Source organism: Oncorhynchus masou, chromosome 23 (assembly GCF_036934945.1).
Source record: "Oncorhynchus masou masou isolate Uvic2021 chromosome 23, UVic_Omas_1.1, whole genome shotgun sequence".
NCBI lineage: Eukaryota > Metazoa > Chordata > Actinopteri > Salmoniformes > Salmonidae > Oncorhynchus > Oncorhynchus masou.
The window spans coordinates 3649683-3661124 of NC_088234.1; positions in this window are offsets into that span (position 1 = coordinate 3649683).

Consider the following 11442-nt stretch of genomic DNA (forward strand, 5'->3'; position numbering starts at 1 on the left):
GGGGCTGAGGGGAGCTGAGGGTTGGGATGTGGAACTAGAGACAAGTGGGAGGGGCTGAGGGGAGCTGAGGGTTGGGATGTGGAACTAGAGACAAGTGGGAGGGGCTGAGGAGAGTTGAGGGTTGGGATGTGGAACTGGAGACAGGTGGGAGGGGCTGAGGGAAGCTGAGGGTTGGGCTGTGGAACTAGAGACAAGTGGGAGGGGCTGAGGGTTGGGATGTGGAACTAGAGACAAGTGGGAGGGGCTGAGGGTTGGGATGTGGAACTAGAGACAAGTGGGAGGGGCTGAGGGGAGTTGAGGGTTGGGATGTGGAACTGGAGACAGGTGGGAGGGGCTGAAGGTTGGGATGTGGAACTAGAGACAAGTGGGAGGGGAGCTGAGGGTTGGGATGTGAAACTAGAGACAAGTGGGAGGGGCTGAGGGAGCTGAGGGTTGGGATGTGAAACTAGAGACAAGTTGGGATGTGGGGCTGAGGGGAGCTGAGGGTTGGGATGTGAAACTAGAGACAAGTGGGAGGGGCTGAGGGTTGGGAAGTGGAATTGGAGACAAGTGGGAGTGGAATTGCTCTGTGGGAGATAGAATGATAGTCAAAGATAAAAGTCAATATAAAACATTAAAAATGTATATTTGAATGACACTAAGTGGCAGTGTTTTTACAACTAATGCCGGTTTGCCTGAGGATGATGCCGTGCAGGTGTTTGTACACATACACACACTCTCATTCAAATAAACACATACAAGAACACACACATACATGTAATAGTGCCAGACATGTACACAAACATATACAGTTGGCATCGCTGTTATGATTTTAGTTGTCCTTGATGTCCTTTGTTTTTTTTTGTGTTTTTTTGCATTGTTGTTTTCCTGTTTTCTTCTGTCTTTGTCTTTTTTCTCTTTAGTTCTCTTGGTTGTTGGTGCACTGGGGGGGGTTCTTGGGAGGGGTCTCAAATGTTTGAGGGGCAGCTATTGGGGAACTGTAGGGGGGGATCTTGGAGGGTTCGGGTTTATGTTTTTGGCCTGATGGTAGGAGATCGGTCAACATGCCCTTGAGCAGGGCGTTGACCCTGGATGCTTCTGTGTGTCTCTGAATGGGAATCGGTTAGTTGACTGGTGTGGTGTAGTTGTTGGATGACTGGTGTGGTGTAGTTGTTGGATGACTGGTGTGGTGTAGTTGTTGGATGACTGGTGTGGTGTAGTTGTTGGATGACTGGTGTGGTGTAGTTGTTGGATGACTGGTCTGATGTAGTTTTTGGATGACTGGTCTGATGTAGTTGTTGGATGACTGGTCTGATGTAGTTGTTGGATGACTGGTGTGGTGTAGTTGTTGGATGACTGGTGTGGTGTAGTTGTTGGATGACTGGTGTGGTGTAGTTGTTGGATGACTGGTGTGGTGTAGTTGTTGGATGACTGGTGTGGTGTAGTTGTTGGATGACTGGTGTGGTGTAGTTGTTGGATGACTGGTGTGGTGTAGTTGTTGGATGACTGGTGTGGTGTAGTTGGATGACTGGTCTGATGAGTTGTTGGATGACTGGTCTGATGTAGTTGTTGGATGACTGGTCTGATGTAGTTGTTGGATGACTGGTGTGGTGTAGTTGTTGGATGACTGGTGTGGTGTAGTTGTTGGATGACTGGTGTGGTGTAGTTGTTGGATGACTGGTGTGGTGTAGTTGTTGGATGACTGGTGTGGTGTAGTTGTTGGATGACTGGTGTGGTGTAGTTGTTGGATGACTGGTGTGGTGTAGTTGTTGGATGACTGGTCTGATGTAGTTGTTGGATGACTGGTGTGGTGTGTTGTTGATGACTGGTGTGGTGTTGTTGGATGACTGGTGTGGTGTAGTTGTTGGATGACTGGTGTGGTGTAGTTGTTGGATGACTGGTGTGGTGTAGTTGTTGGATGACTGGTGTGGTGTAGTAGTTGAGCAGCTTCACTGCAAGTATATTGTATGTTTCAGATATTCAATATTACTAATTTTTTTTTAAAGTAATGCATTGTATTTACGTGAAGCTGGCTTCGATAGTTGGGCTGGTGATGTGAGGCTCTGGTCTGCCCAGTCGAGGTCGCCATTGTCCTTTGTAGATCCTTCCAAGTCGTCGTGTGAGAGGTTCACGTGATCTGAGAGGTTCATCTCACTCTGGAGGTGCTTCCTCGTCAGTCAGTGTTCTCGTACTCGATTTGCACATAGGTTCACTTGCAGTCTGATATATTTACATTTACATGCTAGTTTAGTGTGCACTTCTTCCTTAGGTGATCAATAGTTCAGAGTTCATACCATTTCACGTCTCCCGGCCTGTATAGTTGAAACTAGACCTTTTCAACTAGACCTTTTCAACATGGAGGACAAGTCCTCCCGTTATTTGGAACTGAGGTGACTTTTCGTCACGGGGGCTTTTATGAAAATGTAGAAAAGGGGGTTGGTTCATCATTTCCAACCAATGTCTATTCACGTGGGTGTGGCCACTGAGTCAGCATCAGTTTACTTATGAAAACAATACTCTCATTTAGAAGACTAAATATCACATTACATCCTTTCGCAAATAGTTTCATCTTTACTCATTCATTTTAAACAGGAAATCGATGCAAGCCTCATAACGGAGGCTCCTGTATGAACAGAGTTAGGGTACTGTGGCTGTATTGTCTTTTGTGAGGTCACAACATGAAACAAAACGGACCGGGTCATAGCTGGCTTCTCCACCGACTGATTCCACATACTCCAGAATAGGAATATTGTACAATTCTCAAATTCTAGGATGTGGTAGAATTTGGCGGGAGAATTTTTTTGTTCTACTGTGACTCTCTCCCATACTGCATGGTCAGGGAGACAAGAGTCTCTTCAAGGAATGTCTGACGTGGTTGTAAAGTCGTAAAACTGCCCCCCACCTCCTAACAGGAGGGGGGGGGGGTTGTTCACATCTCTGCTAGCAAATTCACTGAAAGGGCTAGCGTCATGACATCCCTATAAAAAAACACTCACAAAATGTGAATTTGCTATTCACAAGAGGGATTGCCTGATGTGAACCATGCCTTGAACAAAGTAGATAACAGAAGACCTTAGATTAAGAATTGTTGACTTGCATAACGCTGTAAAGGTTTTAAAAAGTATCTCTACAAGCCTTGATGTTCATCAGTCCACGGTAAGACACATTGTCTATAAGTGGAGAAGGTTCTGCACTGTTGCTACTCTCCCTAGGAGTGCACCCTAGCGCTACTGGAAAAAATTCTATGGACAGCTGAAACTACAGTTGAGTTGTTTGGAAGGAACACTGCCCTGTGGTGTACCGCAGCGCAGCTCTCTAGGCCCCCTACTCGTTTCTATTTTTATCAGCAACCTTACACTGGCATTGAACAAAGCATGTGTATCCATGTACGCTGATGATTCAACTATATACGCATCAGCAACCACAGCTAATGAAGTCACTGAAACCTTTATTAACTAAGAGTTGCAGTCTGTTTTGGAATGGGTGGCCAGTAATAAACTGGTCCTGAACATCTCTAAAACTAAGAGCATTGTATTTGGTACAAATCATTCCTTAAGTTCTAGACCTCAGCTGAATCTGGCAATGATTGGTGTGGCTGTTGAGCAAGTTGAGGAGAATAAATTACTTGACATTACTTTAGATTGTAAACTGTCATGGTCAAAACATGTAGATTCAATGGTTGTAAAGATGGGGAGAGGTCTGGCCGTAATAAAGAGATGGGGAGAGGTCTGTCTGTAATATAGAGATGGGGAGAGGTCTGTCTGTAATAAAGAGATGGGGAGAGATCTGTCTGTAATATAGAGATGGGGAGAGGTCTGTCTGTAATAAAGAGATGGGGAGAGGTCTGTCTGTAATAAAGAGATGGGGAGAGGTCTGTCTGTAATAAAGAGATGGGGAGAGGTCTGTCTGTAATATAGAGATGGGGAGAGGTCTGTCTGTAATAAAGAGATGGGGAGAGGTCTGTTTGTAATAAAGAGATGGGGAGAGGTCTGTCTGTAGTAAAGAGATGGGGAGAGGTCTGTCTGTAATAAAGAGATGGGGAGAGGTCTGTCTGTAATAAAGAGATGGGGAGAGGTCTGTCTGTAGTAAAGAGATGGGGAGAGGTCTGTCTGTAATAAAGAGATGGGGAGAGGTCTGTCTGTAATAAAGAGATGGGGAGAGGTCTGTCTGTAATAAAGAGATGGGGAGAGGTCTGTCTGTAATAAAGAGATGGGGAGAGGTCTGTCTGTAGTAAAAGATGGGGAGAGGTCTGTCTGTAGTAAAGAGATGGGAGAGGTCTGTCTGTAATAAAGAGATGGGGAGAGGTCTGTCCTGTAGTAAAGAGATGGGGAGAGGTCTGTCTGTAATACAGAGATGGGGAGAGGTCTGTCTGTAATAAAGAGATGGGGAGAGGTCTGTCTGTAGTAAAGAGATGGTGAGAGGTCTGTCTGTAATAAAGAGATGGGGAGAGGTCTGTCTGTAGTAAAGAGATGGGGAGAGGTCTGTCTGTAGTAAAGAGATGGGGAGAGGTCTGTCTGTAATAAAGAGATGGGGAGAGGTCTGTCTGTAATAAAGAGATGGGGAGAGGTCTGTCTGTAGTAATGGGGAGAGATAAAGAGATGGGGAGAGGTCTGTCTGATGGGGAATCTGTAATAAAGAGATGGGGAGAGGTCTGTCTGTAATAAAGAGATGGGGAGAGGTCTGTCTGTAGTAAAGAGATGAGGAGAGGTCTGTCTGTAATAAAGAGATGGGGAGAGGTCTGTCTGTAATAAAGAGATGGGAGAGGTCTGTCTGTAATAAAGAGATGGGGAGAGGTCTGTCTGTAATAAAGAGATGGGGAGAGGTCTGTCTGTTAGTAAAGAGATGGGGAGAGGTCTGTCTGTAGTAAAGAGATGGGGAGAGGTCTGTCTGTAATAAAGAGATGGGGAGAGGTCTGTCTGTAATAAAGATATGTAGAGAGGTCTGTCTGTAATATAGAGATGGGGAGAGGTCTGTCTGTATTAAAGAGATGGGGTGAGGTCTGTCTGTAGTAAAGAGATGGGGAGAGGTATGTCTGTAATAAAGAGATGGGGAGAGGTCTGTCTGTAATAAAGAGATGGGGAGAGGTCTGTCTGTAATAAAGAGATGGGGAGAGGTCTGTCTGTAGTAAAGAGATGGAGAGAGGTCTGTCTGTTAGTAAAGAGATGGGGAGAGGTCTGTCTGTAGTAAAGAGATGGGGAGAGGTCTGTCTGTAGTAAAGAGATGGGGAGAGGTCTGTCCGTAATAAAGAGATGGGGAGAGGTCTGTCTGTAATAAAGAGATGGGGAGAGGTCTGTCTGTAATTAAGAGATGGGGAGAGGTCTGTCTGTAATAAAGAGATGAGGAGAGGTCTGGCCGTAATAAAGAGATGGGGAGAGGTCTGTCTGTAGTAAAGAGATACTCTGCTTTTTTGACACCACACTCCACAAAGCAAGTCCTGCAGGCTCTAGTTTTGTCTTATCTTGATTATTGTCCAGTCGTGTGGTCCAGTTCTGAAGGAAAGACCTAGTTAAGCTACAGCTGGCCCAGAACAGAACGTCTTGCTCTTCATTGTAATCAGAGGGCTGATATAAATACTATGCTGCCAGTCTCTCTTGGCTCAGTGTGTAGAAAATCCCAAATTGTTTGCATATTCAACTTACACACAACTTTGACACACACACACTTACCCCACCAGACGTGCCACCAGGGGTCTTTTCACAGTCCCCAAATCCAGAACAAATTCAAGGAAGCGTACAGTATTATATAGAGCTCTTATTGCATGGAACTTCCTTCCATCTCTTATTGCTCAAACAAACAGAAACCTGGTTTCAAAAAACAGATAAAGCAACACCTCACGGCACAACGCCTCTCCCCTACTGGACCTAGATAGTTTGGTGTGTATGATATGTGGGCTATGCCTTTTTTTTAAATGTATGTAGTTCTGACCTTGAGCTGTTCGTGTCTATTAATGTTCTGTGTTGTGTTCTTTGTTCTGTGTTATGTCATGTTTTGTGTTCTGTGTTGTCTTCTGTGTTATGTCATGTTTTGTGTTGTGTTCTGTGTTATGTCATGTTTTGTGTGGACCCCAGGAAGAGTAGCTGCTGTTTTTGCTACAGCTAATGGAGCTAATAATCCGAAATAACAAAATAACAAAACTTTATGTGTGGAGGGATAAAGGCACAGCACACCAACATCAAAACCTCATCCCAACTGTAAAGTATGGTGGAGGGAACATCATGGTTTGGGGCTGCTTTGCTGCCTCAGGGCCATGGACAGCTTGCTATCATCGACGGAAAAATAAATTCCCAAGTTTACAAGACATTTAGCAGGAGAATGTAAAGTCTATCTGTCTGCCAATTGAAGCTCAACAGAAGTTGAGTGATGCAACAGGACAACGACCCAAAACACAGAAGTAAATCAACAACAGAATGGCTTCAACAGAAGAAAATACACAGTCAGAGTCTGACCTCCACCTGAGTGGCCCAGTCAGTCCTGACCTCCACCAGTGAGTGTGGCCCAGTCAGAGTCCTGACCTCCACCTGAGTGGCCCAGTCAGAGTCCTGACCTCCACCTGAGTGGCCCAGTCAGAGTCCTGACCTCCACCTGAGTGGCCCAGTCAGAGTCCTGACCTCCACCTGAGTGGCCCAGTCAGAGTCCTGACCTCCACCTGAGTGGCCCAGTCAGAGTCCTGAGTGGCCCAGTGAGTCCCTCCACCTGACCTCCAGTGGCCCAGTCAGAGTCCTGACCTCCACCTGAGTGGCCCAGTCAGAGTCCTGACCTCCACCTGAGTGGCCCAGTCAGAGTCCTGACCTCCACCTGAGTGGCCCAGTCAGAGTCCTGCCCACCTCTCCACCTGAGTGGCCCAGTCAGAGTCCTGACCTCCACCTGAGTGGCCCAGTCAGAGTCCTGACCTCCACCTGAGTGGCCCAGTCAGAGTCCTGACCTCCACCTGAGTGGCCCAGTCAGAGTGGCCCTGACCTGACCCACCTGAGTGGCCCAGTCAGAGTCCTGACCTCCACCTGAGTGGCCCAGTCAGAGTCCTGACCTCCACCTGAGTGGCCCAGTCAGAGTCCTGACCTCCACCTGAGTGGCCCAGTCAGAGTCCTGACCTCCACCTGAGTGGCCCAGCCAGACTGAGTGGCCCAGTCAGAGTCCTGACCTCCACCTGAGTGAGTGGCCCAGTCAGTCCTGACCTCCAGTCCTGACCTCCACCTGAGTGGCCCAGTCAGAGTCCTGACCTCCACCTGAGTGGCCCAGTCTGACCTCCACCTGAGTCCTGACCTCCACCTGAGTGGCCCAGTCAGAGTCCTGACCTCCACCTGAGTGGCCCAGTCAGAGTCCTGACCTCCACCTGAGTGGCCCAGTCAGAGTCCTGACCTCAACCTGAGTGGCCCAGTCAGAGTCCTGACCTCCACCTGAGTGGCCCAGTCAGAGTCCTGACCTCCACCTGAGTGGCCCAGTCAGAGTCCTGACCTCCACCCGATTGAGATGCTGTGGCATGACCTCAAGAGAGCAGTTCACACCCGACATCCCAAGAATATTGCTAAACTGAAGTAGTTTTGTAAAGAGGAATGGGCCAAAATTCCTCCTGACCGTTTGGTTAAGAACGGTTGAAAACGTTTGGAGGGTCAACCAGTTATTAAATCCAGGGGTTCACATACTTTTCCCACCTTGCACTGTGAATATTTACACGGTGTGTTCAATAAAGACATGAAAACGTATCATTGTTTGTGTGTTATTAGTTTAAGCAGACTGTGTTTGTCTATTGTTGTGACCTAGATGAAGATCAGATCAAATTACCAATTTATCCAGAAATCCAGGTATTTCCAGAAAATAATTACATTTAATTCATTTTAAACCAAAATGAGTTTTAACGGCCTTACGGTAACAATCAGTTATGATTTTAAACCAAAAGGAGTTTTACGGTAATTGAACTGCCTTGTCATTTTATTGTTACCTATTGAAATCATGATGCTTTTTAAACTGAAATTTGCACTTAGAATAAACGGAACTACAGTTGGATGTTCAGTTACATTTGACTACAGTCAATGGAGCAGAACAGTCTAATGAGGTACCTTATATGTGTCCCAGAGTCCACCTTCACAACCTCCTCAATCGCTAGCCCACGGGCAGGAAACAGTTAACGTACTAAACCGTCGGGAAACAGTTGGAGGCGGTAGCAGCGGCAGTACGGTGTCTGTGTGTTGGGAGGAGCTGGATCGGTAGAGCGCGGCCCCGGGGAGGTGTCGGCGACGTCGCTAAGTGACGGGGTCGCGCTCCTGCACCCGCCGCCCGGCTAGAGGAATGAGTCCCGGGGGAGGGAAGGGGGAGGAGGGAGGGAGGGGGTGGAGGAGGGGATGATGTGATGATTTCGTTTCACGAGCGCACAGTTATTCGGTTATTAGCAGCGTTCTGGTCCAAATAATAATACATTAATAGATGATTACATCATTATTATGGAATTATATTATTATATAATACTCACATTATAACACATATATTATAGAATTATATTATTATATAATACTCACATTATAACATATATATTATAGAATTATATTATTATATAATAATCACATCGTAACACATATATTATAGAATTATATTATTATATAATACTCACATTATAACACATATATTATCATGTTATTACATCATTATTATAGGATTATGTTCTAATGTGATTTTAATATGTGTCGTTACACAGGCAATCAGCAAGTTGCTGGAACAGGAGAGAATATATGCAGCACGGTAATTCACATCTGAATGTATTTTTTTTCCTCGGAAGGTGTGTGTCTCTGGGTGTACAGTGTGCGTGTGTACAGTGTGTGTGTGTTTAGTGAGCGTGTCTATCGTGCAGTGACCTTATGCGTTGCATTCAATGTCATCGTATTTTGCAACCGTCTCCTGCACTGTCTGACACTCTGAGGTCCACATACAGAACACGGTTATAAACGCTGTGTGTGTACTGTGTGTGTACTGTGCGTGTACTGTGCGTGTACTGTGTGTGTGTACTGTGCGTGTGTACTGTGTGTGTGTACTGTGTGTGTGTACTGTGTGTGTACTGTGTCTGTTTACTGTGTGTGTGTAATGTGTGTGTGTGTGTGTGTGTACTGTGTGTGTCTACTGTGTGTGTGTACTGTGTGTGTACTGTGTGTACTGTGTGTGTTTACTGTGTGTGTGTACTGTGTGTGTGTACTGTGTGTGTTTACTGTGTGTGTGTACTGTGTGTGTACTGTGTGTACTGTGTGTGTTTACTGTGTGTGTGTAATGTGTGTGTGTGTGTGTGTGTGTGTGTGTGTGTGTACTGTGTGTGTCTACTGTGTGTGTGTACTGTGTGTGTGTACTGTGTGTGTGTGTGTGTACTGTGTGTGTCTACTGTGTGTGTGTACTGTGTGTGTGTACTGTGTGTGTACTGTGTGTACTGTGTGTGTGTACTGTGTGTGTGTACTGTGTGTGTGTACTGTGTGTGTTTACTGTGTGTGTGTACTGTGTGTGTGTACTGTGTTTGTGTTCTCCATATAGCTTGGTATGAATTTAGCATGATTCTGAAATATAATTTTGCTTAAATAAAACCACGATTTCCTGTCCCAGCTGACGTGTGTGTGTGTGTGTGTGTGTGTGTGTGTGTGTGTGTGTGTGTGTGTGTGTGTGTGTGTGTGTGTGTGTGTGTGTGTGTGTGTGTGTGTGTGTGTGTGAGAGAGAGAGAGTGAGGATTCAGTAGAAAATGTCTGCAAATTAAATGAGGGGAGATGAGATGAGCCCGGAGCCCCTCCCACATTGTGGAACACAAGGCACAATTCCATTGTTATCTCTGTTGCCTAGTAACACAGGTTGTCATGGAGAGACGAGAGTTCTGATAGCTACACCATTACAGCAGGGAGAGAGGCAATGACAGGACCACACACACACACACAGTACTACTACCACACACACACACACACACACACACACACACACACACACACACACACACACACACACACGCACACACGCACACACGCACACGCACACACGCACACTTGCATTATTGAAAACGCTAATGCTGACAAATGGCTGCATGATGCAACCAGCAGATATTCTGTGTTATAACAGTACTGCTCTACATATTCACCCTCCCCCCGCACACACACACACACACACACACACACACACACACACACACACACACACACACACACACACACACACACACACACACACACACACACCACCCACACACACGTACATTATTTAAAACATTTTATTACTCGACACATGGAGGAATCACGACGTTAATATACAAACGTTTTGTAACCTTTCAAAAAACAAAACACGTTATAATCCATGCGACAGCCAGTCAGAGAGGAGGGGCTTGTTCAATGAAAAAGGGTCCCAGGAAGTCAGAGAGGAGGGGCTTGTTCAATGAAAAAGGGTCCCAGGAAGTCAGAGAGGAGGGGCTTGTTCAATGAAAAAGGGTCCCAGTCAGTCAGAGAGGAGGGGCTTGTTCAATGAAAAAGGGTCCCAGTCAGTCAGAGAGGAGGGGCTTGTTCAATGAAAAAGGGTCCCAGTCAGTCAGAGAGGAGGGGCTTCTTCAATGAAAAAGGGTCCCAGCCAGTCAGAGAGGAGGGGCTTGTTCAATGAAAAAGGGTCCCAGGAAGTCAGAGAGGAGGGGCTTGTTCAATGAAAAAGGGTCCCAACCAGTCAGAGAGGAGGGGCTTGTTCAATGAAAAAGGGTCCCAACCAGTCAGAGAGGAGGGGCTTGTTCAATGAAAAAGGGTCCCAACCAGTCAGAGAGGAGGGGCTTGTTCAATGAAAAAGGGTCCCAGCCAGTCAGAGAGGAGGGGCTTGTTCAATGAAAAAGGGTCCCAACCAGTCAGAGGAGGGGCTTGTTCAATGAAAAACGGTCCCAGCCAGTCAGAGAGGAGGGGCTTGTTCAATGACAAAGGGTCCCAGCCAGTCAGAGAGGAGGGGCTTGTTCAAAGAAAAAGGGTCCCAACCAGTCAGAGAGGAGGGGCGTATTCAATGAAAGGATCCCAACCAGAGAGAGGAGGGGCTTATTCAACAGAAAGGGTCCCAGCCAGTCAGAGAGGAGGGGCTTATTCAACAGAAAGGGTCCCAGGCAGTTAGAGAGGAGGGGCGTATTTGACAAAAAGGGTCCCAGCCAGTTAGAGAGGAGGGGCTTATTGACAAAAAGGGTCCCAGCCAGTTAGAGAGGAGGGGCTTATTCGACAAAAAGGGTCCCAGCCAGTTAGAGAGAGAGGATTCGACGAAAAGGGTCCCAGCCAGTTAGAGAGGAGGGGTGTGTTTGACAAAAAGGGTCCCAGCCAGTTAGAGAGGAGGGGCTTATTCGACAAAAAGGGTTCCAGCCAGTTAGAGAGGAGGGGCTTATTCGACGAAAAGGGTCCCAGCCAGTTAGAGAGGAGGGGCTTATTCGACGAAAAGGGTCCCAGCCAGTTAGAGAGGGGCTTTTGACGAAAAGGGTCCCAGCCAGTTAGAGAGGAG